General features: G+C 37.1%; 1 long non-coding RNA gene across 1 annotated transcript; it reads right to left on the bottom strand.

Moving 5' to 3' along the window:
* Nucleotides 1-14,004: 14,004 nt before the first annotated feature.
* Nucleotides 14,005-22,038, bottom strand: LOC129525682 (uncharacterized). Its single transcript, XR_008670109.1, has 3 exons — nucleotides 21,819-22,038; nucleotides 18,750-18,966; nucleotides 14,005-14,286 (listed from the first exon to the last, which is right to left on the bottom strand). It is a non-coding gene; the product is annotated as an uncharacterized lncRNA (long non-coding RNA).
* Nucleotides 22,039-25,612: the final 3,574 nt, after the last annotated feature.

Below are 25,612 nucleotides of genomic sequence, written 5' to 3'. Positions count from 1 at the left end.
GTGGTTGTGGAACACCGGAAGCAGCCTCTAGCTTCACAGCTTTCTTGAGAGGTTCCTGGTTGAGGGTGGCAATCAATGTGCTTCTGAATGGGAAACCGCATGGCACGAGCAGCCTCTTGTTTCCTAATGCTAAATGACTAGTTAATGGGTGCAGCACACCAACATGGCAAATGTATACATATGTAACAAACCTGCACGTTGTGCACATGTACCCTAAAACTTAAAGTATAATAATAATAAAATTTTAAAAAAATAAAAAATAAATAAATAAAAATAACAAAAAAAAGAAAAAGAAGCAACATGGAACCTTACTGTCAGCAACACACCAGTGACATCCACAGTTGGTACAGGAAACTTCATTTGCTCCTGACTCTGGATAACATTCAGTTTGTTCAGAGGACGCTACCACAGAGCATGAGTCAATTTTCTCAAAACACCATGGGATGCCTGGCATTTTAGATGGAGACCAGCGGCAATTCCTGGCCAAACATCTGTCTTGGGAAACTCCAGGATCGGGGTGACAGTCCTTACGTAATTGGGCAGCTACAGATGCTGAGCATGAACTTGAACTAACTGGCTGGACTAAAATTGAACCAAGAAGGAAAGCAGGGCAAGGTAAATGAAAAGATAACCTGAAAACGTATTACAATCAAGACACTTGTAGAACTTAAAAAAAAAAAAAGTATCTCTCAAAATACTTAGATTGCAAGTGGAATAGCTGGTGGATACAAAACAAGTACTATAAATTTGTCAGCCTGAGTAAAACAAAAACCTGTCCCTTAAAAATGCAGCACTAACATTTATTATTTAGTCACTTGTAATATTCTCAGCATGCACATATTTTATGGTTCCTCAATCTTAGTTGTCTACTCATTATCATCTTCTAAATGTAACCAAATGGATTTCACAAAAATCAACATAATTATTTCTTTCCTATTTGCTATGCCTTCCTTCATTTACGGAGTGGATACCAGTTGTCAGGCTTCCAATAATAATACTGCCGAAATGTCTATACATGCTTTCTCAAAGCTAACAGATACCAGACCTTCAAAAAAGCTATAATACTGATATATTTGTTCATCCCCTTTCTTCTGTGGCTTTCATTTTTTAAAAATCCTAGGTTTATGCTGCCAATGCTGATTATTTTCAGCAAATATCAATGCTGATATTTGGGGGACTTTTATTCTATAATGTAATCAATTTCATGGATTACTAATCTTTGTCCTCCATAAATTGAATACATTGGAATACAGATGCAATTCACTTATGCTCCAAAATCACAAAATTGAACATAGTCATGATTTAATTAATATTTTAATAGCAGTCACAAGCAACATTTGATCTCTTTTTGGTTCTGTTATAAATGATTTCTAAACTGTGTTTTCTGCAAGTAAGGTCCATGAAACACCTGCCTCAGAATTGGCTATCAAATTGATCCACATACCTTTTTGGGAAATAGGCACTGTCATATGTACATTGCTGATGGAGATAAAATATTGCACAATCCCTATTAAGGGGAATTTAACAGTATCTATCAAACTACACATAACACACATGCCCATAAATGTGTACGTGCTCTACAAAGCTGTCTGTAGCCATCTACCCCTAGGAAAAACATCACACATCCCCAGGGGTATGAAAATTGGAGTAAAAGGACCACTGCTCCATATTACATGATTGAATTGGAAATGCTTATTCTTACAATACTCCAAAAACAAAATGCCAACTTCAACTAATAGAAAACTTCATTCCCTCACTTCTGTTTCTCAAAATTCAAACCAACCAAATACTATCATTAAATGAATAGCTTCATGCATAAACATCTAGCCCTCATCCTAACTCACCCTTATTGTTGCAATCAGTTCAGTCTGTACTCAGGTTACTATGTTTTCTATCCTTTGTCCACATGAGCTTCTCATTCAATTTCTCCTGTGTGTTACCAAAAGTCTCCTCACTGCCTCACTGCCCTTTTCCAGTTCTCCTTCCTTATTCTGCACCAACTGCAGGGATGTGTTCCTGGGGTCAACATGGCTCTGGGACTTTCAAGCTGTATGACTTTAGATAAGCCACTCAAACTTTCTAAGTTTTAGTTTGATCATATTTAAAACAGCAATGGTAAAGCTTAGCTTCTAAGTTTGATTATTGTCTAAGCTAAGGTAGAGCATATAGTAGTATATTAAAGACTAAGTGTTAGATAGGTGATTTACCAGTTCTTTTTTTTTTTTTTTTTTTTGAGATGGAGTCTTGCTCTGTCTCCCAGGCTGGAGTGCAGTGGCATGGTCTTGGCTGACTGCAACCTTCGCCTCCCAGGTTCAAGCAATTCTCCTGCTTCAGCCTCCTGAGTAGCTGGGATTACAGGTGCATGCCAACACGCCCAGCTAATTTTTGTATTTTTAGTAGAGACGGGGTTTCACCATATTGGTCAAGCTGATCATGAACTCCTGACCTCTTGATCCTCCCGCCTCAGACTCCCAAAGTGGTGGGATTACAGGCGTGAGCCGCAGTGCCCAGCCTACTAGTTCTTTTAAAGTTTGTACTAATTTTGATTTTAAAAGTGTTAAAAATTATCAAAAGGTAAATTACTCACCTGCCAGAACCATGGAACAAAAATGGAGGAGTCTTATGGCCTTCACTGTCCCAGGAAAGTGATATTTGTTCATGGAATATGATGTATTTATACAGAACTATTTGAATAAATTGTTTTGGCCTTGAATTTTTTCTACAGAGCAATGAAGTATAACCCAGGCCAAGAGGGACTCCTTGAAGGTTTTCTCACAAGATTACCAGTGGCTGGCACTACCATTTAATGGAAAGACATGAGATTAGCATATAGGTGGCCTGGGGTTTAATCTAGCTCTCCCTTGGCAGTGGCAGTCTGGGTGTGTCATTTAATCTCTATAAGTTAAGGGTTGTTCATCTGTAAAATGGATATAATACCTGCCCTGTCTATTTCCGGGGAGTGAGATGAGGATCATTGTTATAACAATAGCCTAAGAATGCAAACATCAATGAATAATCAGACAGTTTTTCATTTGACATGATCTAGGTCCCTTGAGCTACTAAGGGAATTAAGAACTAGGCAAAAGAAGTTTCAAATGGATTATAATTTTTTTCTTTCAAAACTTTGAAAATTTCAATTCTTAGGATATTTTAAGCTATTTCTTGTTGACAATTCAGTCACTGTACTTTGGCTTGGAATGTGGGAGCAATATAGTTAGGGTTGGGAGAGTTTACTTAGAGGACCACTAAAGCTAACCAGAGTCACAAGATGATAAGCTTTTTTTTGTTGTTTGTTTTTGTTTGTTTTTGTCTTCCAGTGTCCTTCCCTCACACTAACAAGCCATAGCAAAAAATGTTTTCTCCCAACCAGGAAGACTCAGCTTTAGGATTACAAGGACTAGGAATTGTATTTTACTGGAAGTAATTTTTAAATTAAGAAAGGGAAAAGGAAAAGTTTAAAGTTTTTCCTAAGTGGAAACGAAGGATCCTGGGAGACGTAAAAGGACCCTCCACTAGTTCATTCACACCAGCTGATTGGCTTTGTTAATAATCTGTACAGGAAACCTGGAGTCCGGTCATGAGGGAAGGAAGGGGGGCAGTTAACATCAAACATTAGTGAAAAGAACAAGAGAAGTTTTTCAAAGACAAACTTGTTGTTTCTCAGAATTTTACATAAAAATCTCTTAATCACCTTAAGTGGGAAACTGAGTCTCTTGGCAAATATATTGATACTTCCACTGGTAGCTTCCTGAGAACTTGGTTCCTTGTAGCAAATTCTGCCTGGACACAGCAGAATTTGGAATGGAATAGAGAAGTTCAGAATCCCAGCACAAATAGCAGGGCTAGTGTCTGAACCATAGCTGAACCACACGTCTATGATTTCAATGGGGTTGTTGAAATGTGGGTAGAAAGATAAATGCATGTTTGCTGTGTCGTAGTACTGTCTCCGTTTCTAGTTCAAGTTACAATGATTTTGGTAGGAAAATGCCTTGAGAACACTGAGTCCTTGTTTACAGAGACATTAGTGTATCACCTAATCCCTCTCCCTCTATAACATGAAGACATACAAGAGAGCTTCTGTAAAGGAAATATACATCCAATAGGGTAGAGATATTTTAAAATTCAGTAAGTAGAGCACCACATTTATCATCCTGTTGAATATTATCGTTGGCAAACCAATCATCCTGGATTTATCATCTGAATGACCCAACCAGGGCTCTTGAAAACCACGGCCCACATGTCTATCATACACTGCCACTTTACAACACTATTTTTCAAGTGGATAATGTGAAATGTTCATGTAAATAGTATAAATGAAATAAAGAAACTTGATTTTTAGCCGCTTTTCAATTAGATATTTTGGAAATGCAATAAAATATTTACATTAAAAAATGTTCTACATATTTAAAAACTTGTCAAGCTCATATATCTTTGGTACCCATATTTTTAAATTAAAAATTGAGACAAACATATAACAAATTAATTTTCTTTTATGGGGAAAATGAGATAGAATATTTAAGATTCAGACAGAATGGGAAAACCTTAGATACAAGAAAATCTTAGATGATTTATATGTAGTGTGACAAAGTAGGAAATGGTCAGGAACATTAACTACACAATTATTCACAGCATATATTTTATTAAAATTTTAAATATGTGTTAGAGTCAAATTCAGTGTGTTTTCAAAAAATAACTTTTGAAAATCTTCATTATTTGCTGAAAGTTAGGAATATTCCTAGGAATGTGCTTTTATATATGATATTACATATGTAATAATAATTGCTTTTTAAGTTAAAATAAGAGATGACTTGCAATAAGAGTTTGTTCAAATATCCTGTCATAAACTTAACATTTTCATAAATGTCTAGCTCCCGTGCTATTTCCCACTGGATAAGAAAAATTTACATATGTACACTTATACTAATTTATATCCTAGATGTATGCTTAACATTCACAGCTGTATTTGTATATTTTAATTATTTATTTTTTATTTACACAATACATTCAAAGAAAGGAACAGATGCATAAAAATAAATTTATGCTGTGATCCAAGTTAATTAGTTGCAATACCCTCTCTAATTCCTTAGGATAAAGAATTATATGGTTTTGCAATCTTTGTAGACTGTGTTATATCACTGTTGATCATATGAAACCCTAAGGACAAATCAGATTCCTCCTCAAAAGTTTATTAAAATAATTTATCTTAAAACTCCAATTACAATAAAAATGCAATTTCTTAAATATTTACTGTGGTACAGATTTACTAACTTGATTATAATCACCCCTTTTTGACAATCTCATTAACATATTATGCTGATTATAGAAGGCACCATATTTTTCAAACATGTTAACAGTGTACTGCTATTTTAAGCTTATATAAACAGAAATTCTAATATGCTCTGTCTCTCATTTTTCACATTGACATATAGATCACAAACATCCATCAATTTCTAGGGTTCAGCGTATTTAAGTAGAAAAACTGCTTGTGAGAGCATTCTGGATATGAAATCTAAATAAGAAAGATATTGAAATGGAATATTCAGGAGGCAGTTTAATAAGGAAAATGGCTGGATCTCCTAATACAACAGATATAGGGAAAGAAAGTCAGAGCTAAATTAGTAATTGCTTCAATGTCATCCTTAATATTCCAGTGGTTGGTTGATGGAGAAATGGGGAGGGAGACAGGTGACAGGTATTTTTTATTTATCATGTGCATTTGAACAATATAATAAATCTGGGAGGGATATATATGCACACACACACACACACACACACACACACACACGTGTACACATAAGTTTCTCTTTTTCCAGATCCTTACATAATTCAAAAACCTTTTTCATCACATTTATATATACTTCCATTATAGATATTTCTTAGTTATAATTTCTGCTCAGGAAATATATTTTTAAAAGTTAGTAAATCTATTCATTGAATAAATATGTACTGAGCACTACTATGGACTAGATGCTGCCTAGATATTGGTGACATAACATGAACAGGACAGACACAAATCCTGTCCTCCCAGACAAAGCAGGGTGATAAGCGTCATGAACAGAAATCCCCAGGAGCAGTGGGAGGACAAAGGAGATCCACGCCAACAAGGTACAGCTGTGCCAAGCCACAGGGGGTTTAATTGGGTTATAGTAACATGAAATCAATGCATTTCTAGCCAGACTCAAATTCCATTTCATGCCCGGGATTTTCCTATTACCTCTACATCTAATAGTAGGCTAAAGCTGTTGGTATTTTTTAAATATTGGTTGAATTTTTTTCAAAAAAAGGTCAATATTTTAGCAAATAAGAAATGACAGTAACTGAAAGTAAGCTGAGTCATCATTTGCCAACTCCTAATGAAATAAGGGACTATATTTTAACATAAATTACAATTTCCATTATGAATTTCCAGTGTTGGGGGGGAAGATAGAGGAATAGATATAGCAGAACATGCTTAGAAGTATGTGTAAACGCATATCCTACTGAACAGAAGGGACAATCCACAAAATCTAACTTCCAGCGAAGAATCCACTGCAATATTTGCTGTTTTTTTTAATTTTAACACTTTTTCTGAAACATAATCTAAGTCAGTCACTCTCACACTTTCCCAGGGGGGAGCATAAACAGAAGCCCATAGATCCGAGAGTCTTCAGTAAGTATAGCAAATTCAACAGCAGCCTAGCCTCAGTACTTACATCCTCCCACCCCCACCCCCCAATCCCCATTGCTACTTTGTGATGATTGATGAGCAGCTCTTTATGCTGAGATTGAGAAAGCCTGTGTCTCTCACAAATTCCACCCTCTGAGGGCAGCAGAAAGATAAAGGTATCAACTTAACACTTTATTGAACTTAAATATTTTACCTAAAGAAATAATCAAACTGGAAAAATGACTTAACTATCCACTGACCCATACCCACACCTCGATATATGTGAGTATTGACAAAGGAAGGAAGGGAGAAAGGAAGGAGGGAGAAAAGGAGGGACCTCAAACTGCTTCAATCACCACCCAGGCTTAAGGCTTCTTTTGAAAATTGTCCTGCAGGATCTCAGTAAATGTGTTTTACTTCACTTCTCCAAATTTAGCAATGTTCTTTCCAGACTTATCTTTCAATATACTGTCTACTCCTCTCTGGCCCCTAAATTTGTTTTAACTGATTTTTAACTGACAAATAACTGTATATATTTATGGGGAACAATGCGATCAACAATGAGATATCACCTCACACCTGTTTGAATGTCCATTACCAAAAAGATAAAAGATAACAAATATTGGTGAGGATGTAGAGAAAAGGGAACCCTTACGCACTGCTGGTGCATTTCCCCTGGGAAAGTGTGAAATGTAAATTAATACAGCCTTTATAGAAAACAATATGGAGTTTCCTCAGAAAACTAAAAATAGAATTACTATGTGATCCAGTAATTCCCCTTCTGGGTATATATTAAAATGCATTGAAATCAGAATACCAAAGAGATATTTGCACTCCTATGTTCACTGCAGCATTAGTCACAATAGCTAAGATAGGAAAGCAACCTATGTTTCTGTCATTTGATGAATAGATAAAGAAATTCAGGGATATAACCACAATGGAATACTGTTCAGCCTTAAAAACAGGGGAAATCTTGTCATTTGTGATATCATAGTTGAACGTGGAGGGCATTATGCTAAGTGAAATAAACCAGGCTGGCCCACAAAGGCAAATTTTTCTTGATGGATCTTTTATTCAACTCCCCAGTCACAGATATAAATAATAAACTTTACTAAACTTCAAGCCAAACTTTAACCAACAACTCTAGTATTCCCCTTTTCCAAGTCAAGTTATTCATAGAACTCATTGGGAATCATTTCCCAAATAATACTCTGTATAATGAGAAGTCAAATCTTTTTTTAAGTCAAAATTTATTCAATGATGCCAGGACCAACAAGCTAAGAACACCTATTTGACAGTATTCCTCCTATCAAAGCCACCTTGCACCTTACTCATAATCTATATGGTTGCGAACTGAGTATATATACATAATTTCTTAAATATATATGTAATTATATATATTTATATATAATTTATGTATTTGTAAATTATATAAATGTAAAATAATATATGACATATATTATTTTATATATATTATATTTATATATATGTTTATTTGTTTGAGTGGGAAGGGGTCTTGGTCCATGTAGGCTGTTATAACAAAATAACTTAGACTAGGTAATTTATTAAAAACAGATTTACTGCTCAGTTCTGGAGGTTAGAAAACCAAGATCAAGGTTCCCGCAGATTTGATGTCTGGTAAGGGCTTCATAGATGGTGCCCTGGTGCGTATCCTCACATAGTGGAAGGATCTGGAGAGCTCTGTGGGGCCTCTTTTATAAGGGCACAATCCCACTCTCTTGACTAGAGGGTGGAGCCCTTATGACTTAATGACTTCCCCAGAGTCCCACTATCACACTGGATTTAGGCTCCAAAGTATGAATTTTGAGAGGACAACAACATTCAGACCATAGCTAACACCTGACAAACCAAACAAATATTTATTACCACTGGCAAGGTGACTTAATCTTAAAATTAATCAGGGCCATAATATTACCAACTTACAATGTTGAAAGTTACTAATGTTTAAGTTGAAAGCCTGCTTGATTTTCCAATCATTCATATCATAGTTTTTATTATGATGTGATTTATTCATACATGTGATTTATGATGTACATTTATTTTCCAAAAGTGCTCCTCTAATCCTCCATTTCAGTCATTTACTTCTCCTGTGTCTACCTAAAGTCCTAACTTGAGGACTTAATTGACCTATCTACCTTGGGGCAACCAATGTTCCAGAACTTTCTTCCAGTCATAATTACCAGTTCCATGTCCTGCTGCCTCATTCTTGCTAGGAAGTAATAAGAGATAGATTGATTAATGATTTCTTGCAAAATCACAAATGAGTCTGAATGAGTATATGTATTATGTGTCTCAATAATGTTTCACCTTAAACCAATGAAGTACTGGCTTCCTTGTAACTATTACATATTGTAGTTACATATTGTAACTACAATTACAATTAGAAACACTCTCTCCCATTCCCACAAATAGTGCACATTGCAGGTTGTTCTTTGTTTTTTGTTGTTGTTGTTTTGTTTTTTTTGCTTTTTTTGAGACAGAGTCTCACTCTGTTGCCCAGGCTGGAGTGCAGTGGTGCGATCTCCGCTCACAGCAATCTCTGCCTCCTGGGTTCAAGTGGTTCTCCTGCCTCAGCCTCCCGAGTAGCTGGGACTACAGGCTCCCACCACCATGCCCGGGTAATTTTTGTAATTTTAATAGAGACAGGGTTTCACCATATTGGCCAGGCTGGCCTTGAACTCCTGACCTTATGATCTGCCCGCCTCAGCTTCCCAAAGTTCTGGGATTACAGGTGTAAGCTACCACGCCCAGCCTGCAGGTTGTTCTTTTGTTCACCTCAGTAAAGAGGCCATAAAGAAACATTTTCCTGGTTTGTTGCAACATTAATTATGAGAGTAAAAAAAATAGCTAAATAGTTTCCAGTCTCAGGTGATCCTCCTATCTCAGCCTCTTGAGTAGCTCCAACCTCCAAGTAGCTCCCAACTCCAAACACCAACAAGCCTAGCTTTTTTTTTTTTTTAAATTTTTAGTAGTGACTAGGTCTCACTATGTTGCCTAGGCTGGCCTGGAACTCCTGAGCTCACATGATTCTCTTGCCTCGACCTCCCAAAGGGATTACAGGTGTGAACCACGGCATCTGGCCTGAACACTTTTAATAACACGGAAAAGTATTTATAATACATTGTGAAATACTTTACAACATCTCAAATTCATAAATTTGTGTGTGATTTTCACTGAATGCACTTTTATTTTTTCCTTTTTTTCCACCTTGTCACCCAGGCTGGATTGCAGTGGCACAATTATAGCTCGTTATAACCCAATTCCTGAGCTCAAGTGATTTTCCCACCTTAGCCTCCCTAGCAGCTAGGACTACAGGTGCACACTGCCATGTCCACTTTATTTTATTTTTATTTTTTAGAGATGTTGTCTCACTGTGCTGCCCCAGCTTCTCAAAGTTCTGGCCTCAAGCAATCCTCCTGCCTTGACCTTCCAAAGTATTGGGATTACAGGTGTGAGTCACTGTGCTCAACCTGAATGCCCATTCTAAAAACATATTAGTGAGTATATATTTCTGATTTCTAATCAGAAAAATAGAAAGGAAGGCTTTCTATTGAGAAAGTTACTTCGTTTTATATTTCTTCCACAATCTTTAGTTAGAAATCCTAGAAGCAGTATTAACTGTCACTGTATATAAAGTACAATTTGAATCACAAAATAATCCCTGGTTCAAAGAAAAGGACTCCACAAAGGCTATTATTTCAATGATCTTCAGCCAGGAACTACGAAGGCAAATACTTTTAAATGGTGGACTTATTTGTTAAGAAGAATGGGTTCCAGTGTAAAAAAAGTAAGGTTATTTTCTAGCCTGGTTAACGGTCTAACAGCATACAATGTTTTACAAAAAGAAATTGCCATTGGCAGCTTCATTAATTAAGCACTTCATTAGTTTAAGTGAGAACTTGATACTTCAGGGGACATCACTCAGTGAAATTTCTCACTTAGGGTAGGCCGTTGTTAGCAAATCAAAACTGTGGCAATTCACGCCTAAATGTGAAAGTCAAGCTTGTCACTGTTTAATGAGGTGAAAACGGAGTTACAGTAAACTAAGTAGACCTCAGTCCAAACCAAAGATACTTTATTAGTTTAGCTAAGCAAATACAGGCACGATACAAGCTGATTCTTGTGACCAAAATAGTATTTGCCTAATTAGAACAGCTGAAAGTTCCTCAGTGCTCATGCTATGACTGTAAGTTGAGGTGCATGTTAAGTTATCTCTTTTCTATGATGTTTAATATATCATATCCAAAAGCTTCTAGTGAATTGGTTTTCTTAAAATACTCTTAAAATCTTTAGGTGCTTCTTTCAGACAAAACCATATTATTATATTTTTATTATTTATATATGTATGTGGATACGTGTATATATATATATATAGTGCAGAAAAACAGAAAGGGCAACTTGGAAGGGCAAGCTTGTACATTCCTTCTTAAAGACAACTTAGTTCATGGATCTGTATCCTTCCAAATAAACTTGAGAGGGTCTTCATTAAGTTCTTCAAAAATCCAACAGAAAAGTTTATAATTGCACTTAACTTATAGATTAATTTGGGGAGAAGTGACATTTTTATAATATTGTCATTCCATCTAAGTACATGGGATGTCACTCCACTTTTCCAGATTGTTTTCCATGTCTTTGATTAGACTTTCAAATTTGCATGCCTAAAGTATTTGTGTATTTTTAGTTAACTTAGTGCCTGTATACATTATGGTCTTATTAGGATCATACTTAAATCTTAATAAGTTGGCTCTAAGTGAGTGCATTTATTTCTGACTTTTCTTTCCTGTTCCATTTGTCCATATGTCTACTTTTATGTTTATAGCAGGGCGTTTTGTTACTATAGCTTTGTAGTGCATTTTGACATCAGGTAGTGTGATGCCTCCAGTTTTTTTCCTTTTGCCCAACATTACTTTGGCAATTTGGAGTCTTTTGTGTTTTCATATAAATTTTAGTATTGTTTTTTCTATTTCCATGAAGAATGTCATTGGTATTTTGATAGATATTGTGTTAAATCTGTAGATTATTTGAGTGATATGGACATTTTAGCAATATTAATTCTTTCAATTCTTGTACATAAAATATCTTTTCATTCAATTTCTTCCATCAATGTTTTATACTTTTCATTGTAGAGATCTTTCACCTCCTTGGTTGAATTTACTCCTATGTATTTTTATAGGTGTTATAAATGGGATTGCCTTCTTGCTTTCTTTTTCATATAGTTTACTATTGGTGTATAAAATGCTACTGATTTTTGAAATAACCACAGATATAAATAATAAACTTTACTAAACTTCAAGCCAAACTTTAACCAACAACTCTAGTATTCCCCTTTTCCAAGTCAAGTTATTCATGGAACTCATTGGGAATCATTTCCCAAATAATACTCTATATAATGAGAAGTCAAATCTTTTTTTAAGTCAAAATTTATTCAATGATGCCAGGACCAACAAGCTAAGAACACCTATTTGACAGTATTCCTCCTATCAAAGCCACCTTGCACCTTACTCATAATCTATATGGTTGCAAACTGAGTATATATACATAATTTCTTAAATATATATGTAATTATATATATTTATATATAATTTATATATTTGTAAATTATATAAATGTAAAATAATATATGACATATATTATTTTATATATATTATATTTATATATATGTTTATTTGTTTGAGTGGGAAGGGGTCTTGGTCCATGTAGGCTGTTATAACAAAATAACTTAGACTAGGTAATTTATTAAAAACAGATTTACTGCTCAGTTCTGGAGGTTAGAAAACCAAGATCAAGGTTCCCGCAGATTTGACAAAACCCAAGCACATGGGTTTTGTGCTTGATTTTGTTAATGTGATATATCAAGTTTACTGGTTTCCATTTTTTTTTTTTTTTTTTTTTGAGAAAGAGTTTCGCTCTTGATGTCCAGGCTGGAGTGCGCCACCACTCCCGGCTAATTTTGTATTTTTAGTAGAGATGGGGTCTCTCCATGTTGGTCAGGCTGGTCTCGAACTCTCAACCTCAGGTGATCTGCCTGCCTCGGCCTCCCAGAGTGCTGGGATTACAGGCATGAGCCACCGCACCTGGCCGGGTTTCCATATTCTTGAATCATTCTTGCATACCTGGGATGAATCCTACTTGATCATGGTTAATGGTATTTTTAATGTGCTGTTGAATTTGGCTTGCTAATATTTTATTGAGATTTTTGCATCTATGTGCATCAGGGATATTGGCCTGTAGTTTTCTTCTTTGGTTGTGTCCTTGTCTGATTTTGTATTAGGGTAATACTGTCCTCATAGATTGAGTTTGGAAGTATTCCCTTCTCTTCAATTTTTGGAATAGTTTACAGAGTATTGGTATTAGTTCTTTAAATGTTTGAGAGAATGTGGCAGTGAAGGCATCAGGTCCTGGGCTTTTTTTGACGGGAGGCATTTTATTACTTATTCAATTTTGTTACTGGATATTGATCTGTTCAGATTGTTCTTCTTTAAATGTTTGACAGAATTCAGCAGTGAAGGCATCGGGTCCTGGGGTTTTCTTTGATGGGAGACATTTCACTACTGATTCAATTTTGTTACTTGATATTGATCTGTTCAGATTTTCTGTTTCTTAATGATTCAATTTTGGTAGATTGTATGTATCCAGGAATTTATCCATTTCTTCTAGGTTTTCCAATTTATTGGCTTATAGTTGTTCATGGTAGGGCATCTCGATGGTGAGGCAGACTGCATTATAGTGATGGGGTAGGGGAAGGGGGAGAAGCTGCAGTATGTGGAAACTCCACACTTTTTGCTTAATTTCACTGTAAACCTAAAACCACTCTAACCTAGTAATTTAAAAAGGCAATGGGCTGAACTGCAAAACTCTAAAGCCTCTGAAGTATATACAGAAAACACTGGCTAACACATCCTATTAACTAAACAGGCCTGACAGCAATGTAAAAATAGGCTTATTCCAGTAACAGAAAACAAATCAGGAGGTAGGAAACACATACCAGTTATTTTATTTTTAATATAACCAAAATATTGTATATGTATGCAAATCAAAACCACAAAAAATATTTAACATGCTAATAAACTATAAACAAAATTCAGAAATAACCTAAGAAATTTAGAGAGCAAATCAGGTTAAAGTCAATTCATAATATCAAAGAGAAGCTATTACAGTGCTTTTGCATTTTAGTGTTAATTTCTCTAGGAGTGTTCTTCTGATTTCTATCAATTGGGAAAAATATCAGACAGAAATAGAATTTTTTAATAGCAAAAATAGATATTGTTTACCTCAACTCAGGACATTTCAAAAATAAAGGTGAGTGGGCTTTTTCTTACATCAAAGAGCAAACTTCATTTTCTCTATAAGATTGTTGACTGTTTATTTTTCATGTAGTCTACTTAACTCAGCCATACCCAACCGTGCTTCTGAGCTTTACTTCTCCAGCTTTTTTCTTTTCTTTTTCCAGAGAAAGGAAAGTACATGCTGACTCTTAGTCATAGTTCAAATTCATATTTCTATTCTTCCTGTATATCCCTTGGAGTACAGAGGAAAGTTTTCTATTTCTTCGGAGAAAAGAAAAATCTGTTTTCTATTTTCTAAACCAGTGTCATCAAACAGCATTTTGAGGCAGCAAGCTGTATGAAAAGTATAAGGGAACACAAAAGGGACAAATAAAAAAGATAAAAGTCAATTAAAGAAATTCTAAATAAAAATGTGGAACATGAAAGTAGTCCATGTAATTTTCAAAAAGCATTTCATTCAAGGCTTAGAAAAAAAAAAGAAAGAAAGAAAAGCTCTTGACTGGCCACTCTAGACAGAAATGTGCTTCGGCCCGAGAGATAAAGGAAGCAATTGTCATGGCTTTGGGAATTTAGGAAACTTTTCAGATTTCCGAACCAATTCAAGTCAGTTCTTTGAAATTAAAAAAGGAGACATTGAGGCCACAGGGGAGACTTGCTGAAGGAGATTCATAAAAATCAAATTTATTCACTCAAGAAGAAACTTATTGAGTATATTTTATACGCTGGGCTGTTAGGATCATCAGTGAACAAAAGAGACCACCCTCTTCCTCCTAAATCTCTGCCATGGTGGAAGTTATGTTCTATTTCATGGAACACAGAAGATGAACACTAAACATAAAAGTAATTATATGTCAGAATTTGAAAATGTTTTAGGAAAAAATGGAGCAAGATAATAGTGATTGAGATACAGGTAATGGGGTGAGAGAAGGAAGGTGTGTCAGGATCTTCTTGCATTTCTATAAAGGCATACTTGAGACTGGGTAATTTAAAAGAGTTTGATTGGCTCATGGTTCTGTAGGCCATGCAAGCATGGTGCTGGCATTGCTCAGCTTCTGGGGAGGCCTCAGGGAGCTTTTACTAGTGGCAGAAGGTGATGTGGAAGCAGGCACATCACATGATGAGAGTGGGAACAAGAGAGACAGAAGGGGGAGATGCCACTCACTTTCAAACAACCAGATCTCCAGAGAACTCTCTCATCACCAAGGGGATGGCACTAAGCCTTTTATGAGGGTTTTGCCCCCATAATCCAAACACCTCCCACTAGGCCCCACCTTCAACACTGGTGATTACATTTTGACATGAGATTTGGAGGGGACATCAAAAGCATATCAGACAGGTTGCAATTTAAATAGGTGTGCCTAGGACATGCCTCTTTATGAAGGGGACATTTGAACACAGATCTGAAGCAAAGAAGAAGGGGGTCTTTATAAGCAGCCCATGCAAGGTTAGAGCATCCCTGATGCATGCCAGGAGGGTCACAGTTCAGAATGTTTATAGCTACTGGGAAAAGGAGGCTTACACTTTGAAAATAAGAGATCAGTAAAAGACTAAATGCAAAAACAAAATGACAAATTCTCAAAAAGAAATGAAAGAAAGTGTAAATCTCAGAGGATTTCTGAAAGCACTGAGGAAGAGATGAGAGTTTAAATGGGCCTTGAAATGTTTTTCAGGTTTTCTTCCCACGGGAATAAATTCAATGATCATAAGTGCATATAAAATTACAAAGCAGTTACAAAGATGAACAATAACATCACATCAAATGCTTAAAAAAAAAGGTGATTCTCAAGTGTGAGATACATTTTCAAATAATTCAGCCTGCTTACATGCAACATTTTCTAGCATTTGCCCCACTCATCTATTTTACAAGGAATAAGCTGCCTCTATTTCTTCTCTACATGCCTCAACTAACTAAATGTTAGCTTAATAATCCCCATAGGTCAACAAAGACTGTTCTTGTCTTTCTTGCAAGTCCTATGGATACATTTCAATTGTTTTATTTTGTTTGCTTTTTGCATTTGATGCCATCAAACACAACCGCCTTGCAGTTTTCCCCTCCTTTGGTTTGTCTCTTGCTTCTTTCCTATCATTTTGCTCTTTTTTCCTCCGTCAGCTCCATAAATACTAGGCTATGTTCTCAACTCTCAATTTTCTTCAGTACTCATTGCCTTCAACATCTCTTTTCTCATTCATTCTTAAAGACACTCAAATCAGGTTCTCACCCCACCTTTCTACCTAAGTTACTAGGTAGTCAATAGTTCCAGTTTTCCCCAACAATCTGTTACTCCAGATGTCACATTTAATAATGCTAGTGCACCCTTTCATTTTTACCTGTGTTATCCCTATTTGGATGATAAAATATATGGTCTACCTATCTATGAATCCGGCTGCAAAACCCAGTGGTCAATTCTCGGCACCTCAGTTCTCCTTCTAGGTTCCAAGGCTCCCTAAGTAGCCAGCAAACTCACTGAACCCCTCGGGATATTTTAAAATTTCAAGGAAAACATATCTCTCAAATTCTGCCCAAGCTACTAGCTCAAGTTAGCTCACAATTACAATGTTAGATTGCACTGCATTCCTTTCAATGATATCGTATTTTTGCAGATCTGAGTTTCTGGTGTTTGTAATAAAAAGTTAAGGACTGTACAAAAACCAGTGTGGAATAGGAAATGAATTTGGCAGTTCTCAAACAGGTTCCAAGGTTTAACGTTATTCCTAACAATATCCAACGGGTACACGCATCTCATTAGAAAGTAATTATGGTTATTTTAGAATAAAATTAAATATTAATTTTTTTCTTTAAATTTGTATGTTTTAGGTTTCCAAATGGCTACTAAGTTGATAGGACAAAAATACTTATGAAATGTTTGGGGTAAGGCCACTTAATAAACAAAATTGTTATGTATTTCTTTTGGCCTAGGAGACCCATACAAAACTACCAAGACAGCAAGGGTGACATAAACTAAGAAAGGCTGGGAACCTCTGTTTTACTACTTTTTTTTTTTTTTTTTTTTTTGAGATGAAGTCTCATTCTGTCACCTAGGCTGGAGTGCAGTGGCACATCTGTGTTCACTGCAAGCTCCGCTTCCTGGGTTCACGCCTTTCTCCTGCCTCAGCCTTCCAAGTAGCTGGGACTATAGGCGCCAGCCACCATGCCAGGCTAATGTTTCGTATTTTTTTAGTAGAGACTGGGTTTCACCATGTTAGCCAGGATGGTCTCGATCTCCTGACCTTGTGATCTGCCTGCCTCAGCCTCCCAAAGTGCTGAGATTACAAGCGTGAGCCACCACACCCGGCCTAGTCGTTATTGTATAAGTGACTGACATAGTTGATCCCTCATCCCTTTTCTGCTTCCTCCACTCAGCTTCCAGGAACCACACGTTCTTGGTTTTCTTTCTATCTCACTGGTCACACTTTCTCAACCTTTTTTTCTGTTTTCCACTTCTCTTTTCAATCTCTTAATATTAGAGTGCCCAGGACTCATGCCTGAGCTCTCTTCTTTTCTCAGTCTGTAATATCTTCTTAAGGGGTTTCATTCAGTCTCATGGCTTTAAATAACATCTATGTATTGATAATTTTCAAATTTGTAAATTGAGAACAGACTTCTTCCCTGAATTCAAACTCAAACAATCCAACTACCTTCACCACATTTGCACTTCAATATGCACTGGACAAGCAAATTTAACATATCAAAAAAAGTTTCCCTTACCTCCCTCTCTCTGCACTGCACCCCCTGCCCCCCAGAGCCCCCCCACCCCCACCCGCCACCCTCCACTGAAACCAAAAAGAAAAAAAGAGAAATCTGCTCCATTTCAGTACAAGCTAACTCCATACTTCTCGATGCTAAGGCTGGAAAGCTTGGTCTCATGCTTGACTCTTTCTCTTAAACTCTACCAATCCAGAAACAAATCCTTCTAGCTCTACATTCAAAATATATGCAAAATTCTATCACTTCTCTCCCTCACTGCAGTCAGCAAGTGGATCCAAGCTACCACCATCTATCTTTCTTCTGGAACTATGGAATAGCCTTCTAGCCAGTCTTTCTGCTTCAGCACTTGCCCTATTGCAGTTTATGTTCTCATAAAGCAGCCAGAATGATGTGTTTAAACATAAGGCAGAGCCTATCATCACTCTCTACTTAAAATCCCCAATTACATCACATTTGACTGAAAGTCAAAGTCCTTAGCCTATATGGAGCCCTGATCTGAACACCTACCCTACTGTGAATTCTCCGACTTCATCTACCATCACTCTTCTCACTCACTCCACTCAAGCCACACTGACCACCTGGTCAACACATCCCAGCCATAAACCCTGGCAGCGCCTGTTACCTCTGTTTGGAATGCCCTTCACCGAGATAAATCCTTGCGGTCTCCCACCCTCCTTCAAATCATTTTTATCTGACTATCTTGTAAACAGTGCAATCTTCACCTTGCCTCAGTCCAGCACTCCCAATTCCTCTTACCCTAGCTAACTTTATCTTATTCTACATCATTTATTCTATTCTAACATTCTGTATAATATGCTTTCATATCACAGTTATCATATACTGTCTTTCTCCAAGTTCTAGAAGCTCAGGGATTACTGTTTTATTCACTCTCTAAGTGCATAGAATTTCTGGAATATGGTAAATATTTGTTAGTTATTTGCTAAATAGATGAAGGAATCAGCCTGTTCACTGGCAGCCATCATAACCATTTTAAAGGCTTCCACTACTATGCATATTTCCCAGTAACTTCCAAAATTATGTCTTCAACCCAGAACTCTCCTGACTCAAAGACATATATTCATCCACTTACCTGACATCTTTCCTTAGTTGTTCCAAAAGAACTTCTGATTGATTCAAATGTTTCAGAAAGACATCTTCCCCTTAAACTTGCCACATGCCCTGTGTATTAGTCAGGTCCAGCTATCACAACAAGATACCACAGACTGGGTGGCTTTATTATAAACATCTATTTATCACAATTCAGAAAACTTGAGGTCCAAGATCAAGCTGTCAGCATCTAGCCTTTCCTGTGAGGAGAGAGAAAGAGAGGGGATATTGGGGGGAGAACAAGGAAGAGAAAGACGGAAAGAGAAAAATGTAGTGTCTCTTCCTCTTATATGTCCTATCAGATTAGGAGCCCACACTTATGATCTCGTTTAACCTTACTTACCTCCTTAAAGGCCCCATCTCCAAACCCAGGGATGTTGAGGGTTAGGGCTCCAACACATGAATGGGGATGGTCAAAATTCAGTCTACAAGATCCTGCATTTCTTATTGTTATGAGTGAAAACACTGAGAATGCAATTAACCAAGCCAGAAACCTGACATTTATCCTCGATACCTTTTCCTTCCCCGTTGATTATATCTAATGAGGTACCAAATCCACTCAATTCTATCTCCTAAATATTTCGTATCTTCCTCCCTTTCTGTGTTTCTCTACGGCCCTCCCCTAGTCAGTCCCTCATTTTGTACACGGACTATGCTAGTAGGCTCCTAAGCTACCCTCTGGCCATCATCCTCGGCAACTTCTTGCATCCTGCACACCATTGACAGATGATCTTCCTAAAACACAACTCTGATCCTATGACTCCCTGATTTAAAATCACACAATAACATATCATTTCCTAAGGATAAACTTATATTCCAGTAGTATTGCCTACAGTCTTTTTTTGTCATCTCCACCTTCACCCTTCCCACCCAGCATCCTATCCACTTCTCACTTTGTTCTCCAAGCACACCAAATCGTTTGCAATTTCCCAAGCACTCACTGCTTTCCCTGTCTTTATCCAGAGCTGTTCATACTACCTTACCAATATTGGATGCCCTTGTCTCTCTACCAAGTCCCATTAGTCCTTGCATTATTGGCCCATCCTGTATGAAGTGTTCCTCTTTTCCCAAGGACGTCAAATGTTTGTTCTTTGTACAAGGCTTGCTTTATTAGGGAAATTAAGTATTGTATTGTAATTGCCTGTCTGCATATCTACCTCTCACTGACTCCATCCATACATACCTTGATCAACACATATTACAGATCTTTGTATTGCCAGTGCCTAGCACAGAGTGGCAGTTTACTCAATGACTGCATGAAATGAACTAAGTCAGTGGAGTTTACTCTGGAAACTTTCTCTTCTGACAATTATTCTTCCAGAAAATCTATAATTCCTTTATTTTCCTGCCTTATTAAGAATAAAAGTAAGTGAAATTATAGTTTCCAATGTTTTTCAGTTTTTTGCTGTTTTTTATTTCTTCTTTATATATTAATTTCACAGGGCTGTTAAAGAACCAATTAAAATCCAAATTCTTATCTTTTTCCAAGATTCAGCTCAGTGAGTTTTCAGATAATCACATCTACCAATGAAAAGACAAGTTCCCAGTGATAATATGAAAAATTGACACTGTCAGGTAAAAAAAATTGAATGCATTTCTAAGGACATGTTGGCTTAATATTTTAAATTAATTTTGGAACATGCTAAGCATATAATATTAAACTTGCATCACTGATTTTGAACGTAATACAATGCATTAAAGGGCTTTTTAAAATGTGACTTTCAGAGTGTTTGTGTATTCAATAAAAAATTGCGTGCATCATTGAACATTTATGCAATGAAGATCTTAAAGATGTAAGGAAGATAAAACTGTGAAAAAATCATAAAGATTAAAGAAACATTTCAGGAAAGACCAAATAGACTACTAGACTAGAAACTACTACTAGACTAAACACTAAAACAGTTGAGAGTACAGAGAGATAGAAAGAGAAAACTGATTAGAAATGAGAAGACCAAAGCTCTGTACATAGTACAAATAGAATAAAAGTACCAGGTCAAAATAAATGAATACACACACCCTGAATAATACACAGGGCATGTGGTTTAATCTCCAAGTAAACATATCACATAGCAAATGTGTTAGAACTGTGAGTACTGCAATAAGCTGTCATACAGTCCCATCATCATAACCACACCATCTCAAATGTTTTATTCACATTAGAAGGAAACAATTCCATATATTAACTTTTTCAACATTTGAAGTCACAAGGACAGATTTGACCAATACTTTTGCATTAGTCAGTTGTGGGTTGTTATAAAAAACAAAAACCAAAAACAAACAACTAAGAAATCTCAGTGGCTTAAGAAATAAAAGGTTATTGCCTTCTTATACAATGCAGTCCAATGTAAGGCACATATACACTGGAGTGTTAGACACAGTATAGGCAATGAATATGTAATAAAAGATTGAATGAATAAATAGAAGGAAAAGAAAGGAAGGAAGGAAAGGAAGTCCTACCTAAATTTGCTCAAACTGTATAAACCATCCCAGCCCCAATTTTCATATCTATAACATAGGATAATAGTGCTATGGGTTTTTTGTTGTTGTTGTTGTGGAGTCTGTTTGTTTTTAGATGGAGTCATGCTCTGTCACTAGGTTGGAATGCAGTGGCATGAACTCAGCTCACTGCAACCTTTGCCTCCTGGGTTCAAGCAATTCTCCTGCCTCAGCCTCCCAAGTAGCTGGGACTACAGGCATGTACCACCATGTCCAGTTAATTTTTGTATTTTTAGTAGAGACAAGGTTTCACCATGTTGGCCAGGACGGTCTCCATCTCTTCACCTTGTGATCCTCCCACCTCACCCTCCCAAAGTGCTGGGATTATAGGTGTGAGCCACTGTGCCTGGCCAATAGTGCTATGATTAAGGGTAATCATCATCATCATCATTAAGTGTATAACATAATAAACCTCAAAATGGGCTTGAGGATTGGTTATCAGAAAAATGGCTGATAGGAGGAAGCACTAACTTGCAGCAGCCATGTGGAGGGACAGAGCAGCAGGTGGAGACCCACATCGTGAACTTTTGCTCCAAGAACTACCACAGGAACATACCAGGAAAGCTGAGAGAATTCACAGAACTTTTGAAGGAGGTGGATTGCCACTGCAGGCTCTGTGGGACAACTGAGGAGCTGTGCTTTCTCAGCTGGGAGACTTGTGGTCTGGGGCAAGTTCTCAGCCCTGCTCACCAGTTGCCTGGAAATGTACTTGGTGCTGTTGCAGGAGCACAGTAGGAGTGAGACAAGCCTTTCAGGATGCAGGCTGTGTGGGAGCTGGGTGAGGCCTGTGGCTGCTGGCTTTCCTTCACTTCCCTGGTGACCTGTGTGATGCAACAGAGACAGCCATAATCCCCTTGGGAGCATAACTACATTGGCCTGGGAATCACACCCCCCACCCCCCACAGCAGCTGCAGCAAGCCCCACCCAAGGAGAGTCTGAGTTCAGACATGCCTAACCCTGCCCCCAGCTGATGGTCTTTCTCTACCCACCCTGGAAGCCAAAGACAAAGGTCATAATCTCTAGGGAGCTCTATGGCCTTGCCCCCCACCTGAGAAACCGGAATATTTATCCAAAGATGACTCTAGAGCAAGCTTGTATCCTTCTTATACAACTGCAGCTGATGCAGTCTTGAAGCACCACCTCCTGGCTGGAGGCCAGCCAACACAAAACCAGCACACTTAACAAAAATACAACTAAGGACTCACAGAATCCACTTTACTCCCCTTCTACTTCCACCAGAGTAGTTGTTGGGATCCATGGCTGACAGACCTGATGACAGGTCACATCACAGGGCTCTTTGCAGACACTCCCCAGTACCAGCCTGGAGCCTGATACCTCCGCTGGGTAGCTAGATCCAGAGGAGAAATAACAGTAACTGCAGTTCAGCTCTCAAGAAGCCGCATGCCTAGGGGAAAGAGGAGTGCACCACATCAAGGGAACGCCCCCGTGGGACAAAAGAATCTGAGCAGCAGCCCTTGAGTCCCAGATCTTCCCTCTGAAATAGTCTACACAAATGAGAAAGAACTAGAAAAATGATTCTGGTAATGTGACAAACAAGGTTCTTTAACACCCCCAGAAGATCATACTAGGTCACCAGCAATGGATCCAAACCAAGAAGAAATCTCTGAATTGCCAGAAAAAAACACTCAAAAGGTTGATTATTAAGGCAATCAAGGAGGCATCAGAGAAAGGTAGAGTATAACTTAAAAAAAAAAAAGATATAAGATATGAATGGAAAAATCTCCAGTAAAATAGATAGCATAAGTAAAAAAAAAATCACAGCTTCTGGAAATCAAGGACACACTTGGAGAAATGCAAAATGCACTGGAAAGTCAGCAACAGAATCAAACAAGTAGAAGAAAGAACTTCAGAGTTCAAAGATAAGGCTTTTGAATTAACCCAATCCAACAAAAACAAACAAAAAAGAATTTTAAAAAAATGAACAAAGCCTCCAAGAAGTGTGGTATTATGTTAAATGAGCAAACCTAAGAATAATTGGTGTTCCTGAGGAGAACGAGAAATCTGAAAGTTTGGAAAACACATTTGAGGGAATAATTGAGGAAAACTTTCCCAGTCTTGCTAGAGATCTAGACATTCAAACACAAGAAGCTCAAAGAACACCTTGGAAATGTATTGCAAAAAGATCATCGCCTAGGCACGTTTTCATCAGGTTCTCTAAAGTCAAAACAAAGGAAAGAATCTTAAGAACTGTGAGGCAAAGGCATCAGTAACCTATAAAGAACTTGTCAGATTAACAGCAGATTTTTCAGCAGAAACCCTACAACCTAAAAGGGACTGGGGTCCTATCTTTTAGCCTCCTTAAACAAAACAATTATAAGACAAGAATTTTGTATCCAGTGAAACTAAGCTTCATAAATGAAGGAAAGATACAGTCTTTTGTAGACAAACAAATGCTGAGAAAATTCACCACTACCAAGCCAGCACTACGAGAACTGCTAAAAGGAGTTCTAAATCTTGAAACAAATCCTAGAAATACATCAAAATAGAATTTCCTTAAAGTATACATCTCACGGGACCTATAAAACAATCACACAATTAAAAAAACCCAAAGTATTCAGGCAACAATCACAGTGAATAGAATAGTACCTCACATCTCAATACAGATATTGAATGTAAATGGCCTAAATACTCCACTTAAAAGATACAAAGGCTGGGTGCGGTGGCTCACCCCTGTTATCTCAACACTTTCAGAGGCTGAGTCAAGTAGATCATGAGGTCAGGAGATTGACCATCCTGGCTAACACAGTGAAACCCCATCTCTTCTAAAAATACAAAATTAGCCAGGCATGGTGGCACGCACCTGTAGTCCCAGCTACTCGGGAGGGTGAGGTAGGAGAATCGCTTAAACCCGGGAGGCAGAGATTGCAGTAAGCCAAGATTGTGCCCCTGCACTCCAGCCTGGGCAACAGAGCAAGACTCCATCTCAAGAAAAAAAAAAAGATACAGAATGGCAGAATGGATTAGAAGTCACCAACCAAGTATCTGCTGTCTTTGGGAGACTTACCTGACACATAAGGACTCACATAAACTTAAGGTAAAGGGTGAAAAAAGATATTCCATGCCAATGGACACCAAAAGCAAGCAGGAGTAACCATTCTTAGATCAGACAAAACAAACTTTAAAGCAACAGCAGTTAAAAAAGACAAAGAGGGACATTATGTGATGACAAAAGGACTCATCTAGCAGGAAAATATCACAATCCTAAATATATATGCACCTAATACTGGAGCTCCCAAATTTATAAAACAATTACTACTAGACCTAAGGAATGAGACAGATGGCAACACAATAATAGTGGGAGATTTCAATACTCCACTGACAGCACTAGGCAGATCATCAAGACAGAAATTCAACAAAGGAACAATGGACTTAAACTATATCCTAGAACAAATGGACTTAACAGATATTTACAGAACACTCTACCCAACAACTGCAGAATATACATTCTATTCATCAGCACATGAACATTCTCCAAGATAGACCATATAACAGGCCACAAAACAAGTTTCAACAAATTTAAGAAAAATCTAAGTTATATCAAGAACTCTCTCAGACCACAGTGGAATAAAATTGGAAATCAACTTCAAAAAGAACCCTCGAAACCATGCAAATACATGGGAACTAAATGTCTGCTCCTGAATGATTGTTAGATTAACAATGAAATCAAGATGAAAACTTAAAAATTATTTGAACTGAGCAATAACAGTGACACAATCTATCAAAACCTCTGGAATACAGCAAAGCAATACTAAAAGGAAAGTTCATAGCATTAAATGCCTACATCAAAAAGTCTGAAAGATCACAAATAAACAATCTGAGGTCACACTTCAAGGAATTAAAGAAAGAAGAACAAATGAAACCCAAACCCAGCAGATGAAAAGAAATAACCAAGATTAGAAGAGAACTAAATGAAATTGAAACAAAAAATACCAAAGACAAACAAAATAAAAGTTGGTTCTTTGAAAGGATAAATAAAATTGATAGCTCATTAGTGAGATTAACCAGGAAAAGAAGAGAGAAGATCCAAATAAGTTCAACTAGAAACAAAATGGGAGATATTACAACTGATACCACAGAAATACAAAAGATCACTAAAGGCTACTATGAACACCTTTACATGCATAAACTAGAAAACCTAGAGGAGATGAATAAATTCCTGGAAATATACAACCCTCCTAGATTAAACCAGGAAGAAATAGAAACTGTGAACAAACCAATAACAAGAAGCTAGATTGAAATGATAGTTAAAAAGTTACCAACAAAAAAAAGGCCAATACCAGATGGATTCACAATTGAATTCTGTCAGACATGCAAAAAAAGAGTTAGTAG

The sequence above is a fragment of the Gorilla gorilla genome, chromosome 10 (assembly GCF_029281585.2).
Source record: "Gorilla gorilla gorilla isolate KB3781 chromosome 10, NHGRI_mGorGor1-v2.1_pri, whole genome shotgun sequence".
Classification (NCBI taxonomy): domain Eukaryota; kingdom Metazoa; phylum Chordata; class Mammalia; order Primates; family Hominidae; genus Gorilla; species Gorilla gorilla.
The sequence above is the reverse complement of the archived record's forward strand: the minus strand, read 5'-3'. Positions and strand labels throughout refer to the sequence as shown.